The sequence below is a fragment of the Ranitomeya imitator genome, chromosome 3, assembly GCF_032444005.1.
Source record: "Ranitomeya imitator isolate aRanImi1 chromosome 3, aRanImi1.pri, whole genome shotgun sequence".
Taxonomy (NCBI): domain Eukaryota; kingdom Metazoa; phylum Chordata; class Amphibia; order Anura; family Dendrobatidae; genus Ranitomeya; species Ranitomeya imitator.
The window spans coordinates 32,335,463-32,341,462 of NC_091284.1; positions in this window are offsets into that span (position 1 = coordinate 32,335,463).

Sequence of the window (6,000 nt, forward strand, 5' to 3'; positions counted from 1 at the left end):
CCTGTCGCGTCCAGAGCTAAAGGTTTAAAGAGTGAGCAGAGGTCCTGGTCACATCCAGGCCCTGGTGCCTGCAGGGATACATCAGAAGACACCAGCACTATGAATGACACATGGTAGGAGGGGGATCTGCTGCAAATTTTGCACTGGGGCCTCAGAATTTAAATTTCTGTATGTACTTCCTTCAAAAAATGTATATTAATGTAAATTAAATTGCATATGTGTCCACTCTCCCAATACCGGTGTCAGGTGCCCTCCAGTTGCTCCAATGATTTCTGCTGCCCTTGGTTGTGGTTCTCCTCTGCCTCACTGCCCACCTTTACAGTTTTCCCCACCTTCTCACCGATACCATGGGTCCTATTTAAAAAGATCTCCAACTTCACCACTTCATCTGTATTTTAAGCTACAGCCTTTATTTGGCTTTTTACTCCTGATTCTGACCTTGACTTAGCTCCTAGATATCGCTTCTGTCTTTTTTATTGGATTTGTAGCTTGGTTCTTGCTGTTCTGCTCCTGAAGTCCACTCCTGACGTATTATCTAATTCTGCTTCCATGTCATCCTCCAGCTTTTTACATCTGGACCAGTTCCTTGGTAACGTCCTATGGCCAAGGTCTTGACTTTAACTGACGCCAAACAATGACTATTCCTATTACTTCCAATTGCCACGAGGAAATCTGACCAGGAAAGTCCAAAACTTTTTGCGGTTATTAAAAGTGAACAGGGAAAATCTCTAGACTCCACAATGTGGCACCCCAGAAGTCCGGTTGCCACAGTGGCATTGCATCCCTCACAGGGGGTAATGTCATACCTGGAAGCAAGGAGGGGTTCGCTTGCCAGGTAACATTAGCATACAACACCCTTCGTACTCCAGACCAGAAGGGGGTACTCTAACACTCGGTTTCAGGGGAGCTTCCCTATAAGTTCTGGCCTGGAGGTGGAGTGAGTTTAGTTTGAGTCTAAGAGGAGAGGAGCGAAGTCAAGGAGAATCTGGGGAGTGGAGCTTTGACCAAGCTCATCCCAGAACAGACCACTGACAAAGAGGACACCTGAGTCCTTGGCTGTAAGGGTGTTGTACGCCCTGACAGCCGAATCTGGAAGGCAGGGAACTGCAAGCTCCCTGGCCACACCAAACACCTGGAGGCACCACAGCAGACCAAGAGCCCAGGGCTGCCAGTGAAAAGGCAGTGCTCGTGGAAGACTCACGCTGCCTGCCATACAGGTTAGAAGCAACATGCAGGAGAGGGACTTGTGCAGAGCTTCAGGCAGCAAGAACCTTGAGAACAGCACAGAAGAAAGGCCTCCGAACCCATCTTGCTAGGTGGATCCTAAATTGCTTCCAGGCTGCCCGGACCCCATCATCATCTGTTATCCGTGCCCCGGACTGTACCTTTTACCACCAAGTAAAGCTAAAGAAAACTACAATCCTTGTGTCCTCCAGTCATTTCCTGCACCCTCAGTCCTGCACCTCAACGTCCACGATTCCTTACAAAACTATATCGGTAGCCCTGGGGCCCCGCTCCACCTGTGGGGAGCAGAAACATTCCAGCTGCGTCAACATTGACCCCAGCGGTCTCCTTAAGCAACGTCGGCCACTCATTGCCGAACACCATAGGTGGCGTCATGTTAAATCCCCTACAAACTTTCCCTCGTCATTTTTATTGGACGCCCAGGGTCAAGGACCGGGTCACTGCTGCCGTGACAACCCCCCTGAAGACCTGTCCGACACTGCCAGAGTACCCAGCGGCCCTAGCGGGCACTCCATCTCCCCATCTAACATGTGCCAAATTAACTGGGAGAATGGAGGATCCACTAATGAGTAATAATTCTGAGTGAGTTGTAATTCTACATTAAGGTCCACCAGGAGCAATGAACGACAGTGTGTCTCTATGAAGGTCTAGATCAGAGGTCCCCAACTCCAGGTCTCAAGGGCCGCCAACAGTGCAGGTTTTCAGGATTTCCTTAGTATTGCACAGGGGTTGGAATCATCACCTGTGCAGATGATCACATTACCACCGATGTAATACTAAAGAAATCCTGAAAACCTGCACTGTTGGCGGCCCTCGAGGCCTGGAGTTGGGGACCCCTGGTCTAGATCCATTGATCACACGATGCAATACTTTATTTCCCCTGTGGGGAAAAACTGAACACTGACATGGTTCTTTACACAAATCACAGCTGATCACTGGGGGTCCCACTGCATATCCTGCTTACTTCAACCCGATAATTACCAAGCGCTGTAAATTTATGGCACTTCGTATTGGGCTTTAACCCAGCACTATGATACATTTATGGTGCAGAGTTAAAGCTTCTCCGGTAATCTAGCAGGAACAGGTCCAGTCTCCAGCTCTCAAACGCAGCCGGAGACCATGGGGAGAAGACAGGAATGGTTTATTGCCACTTCTGTCTTCTCTTTTGACGGCTAAATAGTGTTATATAGTACAAAGAAACATCGGCAGGGCTGCTGAGTTGTAGCAGACCAAGATCAATGCTGCCAGTTGTGTATGGCACAGCAGGGTGATGTTTTTCCCTGTAATTGGGAGTCTCAATAATGACCCGGTTACAGAGGAAAAAATGAACAATAAAGGGAAAAAATGCTTCCCAGTGATATTTATTGTTCTCTTGGGGAACAAATTATGTAAAAAATATCTATATGTATAAAACATCTTTGAAAAAAAGTAATGAAAGTTGAAAAGTCCCAAATGCAAAAAAAATATATAATTTTTTTCCTTTAAATTAAATATCTATTACACTAATTTATATGTTCCACAAAACGAAAGTAAAAACATAATAATACAATTTATCATGCATAAAACAAAACATCAGCGAAACAATAAATAAAGTTATGGCTACTAAAAAGTGAAGAGGTAAAAATGAAAAAAAAAGAGAAAAAAATGCTGACCTAGTCATTTAGGGGTTAAAGTTTTATAATATACTAACTATATGACGTGACATTTAATCAGATACTGTATGCAAATTAGCCCATGGATTAATTTTTCCCATGGAGAATTGCCAATAAGACCTGGATGGTCTCTGTAAGGAGAATAATTCCCCCTGAAATTTTCAGAAAGTCAATGTAAATAGTGAATTATAATAATTATCGCTGGTGCGCGCAGTCTGCAGGAAAATCATTCTACCATGAGTCACTGATAATCCAGATAAGCTGAGGGGAGAGCAATAAAAGCTGGAAAAAAAACACCAACAACCCAGACTTCTAATACTCTGCACCGTGAAAAGTTTTCAACTTGGAAAAACTTTCTCCTGGCTCCAAGTTTTTCACCGAAATAACAGATGCTCCCTGCAGACCCCATTACTGATATTGTAGAGGACACAGTGCCCCCTGTAAAGTTAGAGGCTCCATTCACAGGAAACCATCAGAAGGGAAATGTCTGCGGCGTTATCGAATCATCAGATTAAATAAGACGTCCATCATGAAAAACGTAAGATAATGAAGTCACAACTGATCGGCATGTAAGTCTGCACACGTACAAGAGGATTGTCGTCCACACGCCTTGGTAGTTACAGTAATATAGCAAAAATATGTGAGAAAAGAAAAAGTATTTGCCTCCTAAGCTTTGTCTTGTGAAATAGGTCCTTAAAAGGGAATATGCCAACAGAAAATGGTCTAGTGTTAAATCAAGTTTTTATACTGAATATATCTTTTTTGTTTTGATTCAAAAGACTGTATTAAAAAGAAACTGAAATTTTGCAATTCTTACGCTGGCCAGTAGGACGCATATGAGTCTCACACTTCCTGTTCTGTGCAGAAAAACTTTCAGAGTCTCGTTATCATCAAAGGCAAGATTACAATGATGATTACAACACCTCTACAAACAGTGGATAACACAGGATCCAGCATTCACAATAGGTGATGTCACAGCTCACCTCCTCCTGTACAATGACTGATAACACCTCTATATACAGTAGATAACACAGGATCTACCATTCACAATAGGTGATGTCACAGCTCACCTCCTCCTCCTGTACAATGACTGATAACACTGCTATATACAGTAGATAACACAGGATCCACCATTCACTATAGGTGATGTCACAGCTCACCTCCTCCTCCTGTACAATGACTGATAACACCTCTATATACAGTAGATAACACAGGATCTACCATTCACAATAGGTGTTGTCACAGCTCACCTCGTGCTCCTGTACAATGACTGATAACACCACTATATACAGTAAATAACACAGGATCTACCATTCACAATAGGTGATGTCACAGCTCACCTCCTCCTCCTGTACAATGACTGATAACACCTCTATATACAGTAGATAACACAGGATCTACCATTCACAATAGGCGATGTCACAGCTCACCTCCACCTCCTGTACAATGACTAATAACATCTCTATATACAGTAGCTAACACAGGATCCACCATTCACAATAGGTGATGTCACAGCTCACCTCCTCCTGTACAATGACTGATAACACCTCTATATACAGTAGATAACACAGGATCCACCATTCACAATAGGTGATGTCACAGCTCACCTCCTCCTGTACAATGACTGATAACACCTCTATATACAGTAGATAACACAGGATCTACCATTCACAATAGGTGATGTCACAGCTCACCTCCTCCTCCTGTACAATGACTGATAACACCTCTATATACAGTAGATAACACAGGATCTACCATTCACAATAGGCGATGTCACAGCTCACCGCCACCTCCTGTACAATGACTAATAACATCTCTATATACAGTAGCTAACACAGGATCCACCATTCACAATAGGTGATGTCACAGCTCACCTCCTCCTGTACAATGACTGATAACATGTTTATATACAGTAGATAACACAGGATCCACCATTCACAATAGGTGATGTCACAGCCCACCTACTCCTCCTGTACAATGACTGATAACACCTCTATATACAGTAGATAACACAGGATCCACGATTCACAATAGGTGATATCACAGCTCACCTCCTCCTGTAAAATGACTGATAACACCTCTATATACAGTAGATAATACAGGATCCACCATTCACAATAGGTGATATCACAGCTCACCTCCTTCTGTAAAATGACTGATAACACCTCTATATACAGTAGATAACACAGGATCCACCATTCACAATAGGTGATGTCACAGCTCACCTCCTCCTCCTGTACAATGACTGATAACACCTCTATATACAGTAGATAATACAGGATCCACCATTCACAATAGGTGATGTCACAGCTCACCTTCCCCTCCTGTACAATGACTGATAACACCTCTATATACAGTCGATAACACAGGATCCACCATTCACAATAGATGATGGCACAGCTCACCTCCTCCTCATGTACAATGACTGATAATACCTCTATATACAGTAGATAACACAGGATCCACCATTCACAATAGGTGATATCACAGCTCACCTCCTCTCCCACCCTGTACGATTACCTTTGCCCAGATTAGAGCATTCTAAATTCTATTGTCAATGTCACTGTAGAAAAGAATAGGAAGTTTGAGTCTAGTATTAGGTATAGTAGCCAGCACTGAAATTGCTATTTTTTTTTTTTTTATATCGACAGTGATATGAAAAATTGAAAAACAAAACATAAGTGAAGTAAAAAATAATGCATATATTAATCATAAGTCTGATTCAAGCAATAGATCATTTCCTGGTGACACATTTGTGGGAGTTGTGAAGATGGTGTTCCTTTCTCTGATATCCCAAGTGAACAAATGTATTTTATAGTAATGTATGTTGTCTGAAAGCAAATCGCCATGGGGCTGTAGTATTGCCTAGACAGGGATAACTGTAATGGCCCAGATTGGGGAGGGGTAACTGAGTGTTACTGTCAACTTCTGGAAGTATCCTGTTCAGTTAGAGGGAGTGTAGTGACGTGCTAGCAGTGGTCATATGCAGTGGGCTGTTAGGGCCAACATGAGCCTGCTACTCAGGGCAGTGGATTGCCATAGAACCCTTCTGGGCAAGTCAAGCTGTTAGGCCTGGCTCCTCGAGATGGACGTCTGTGTTTTT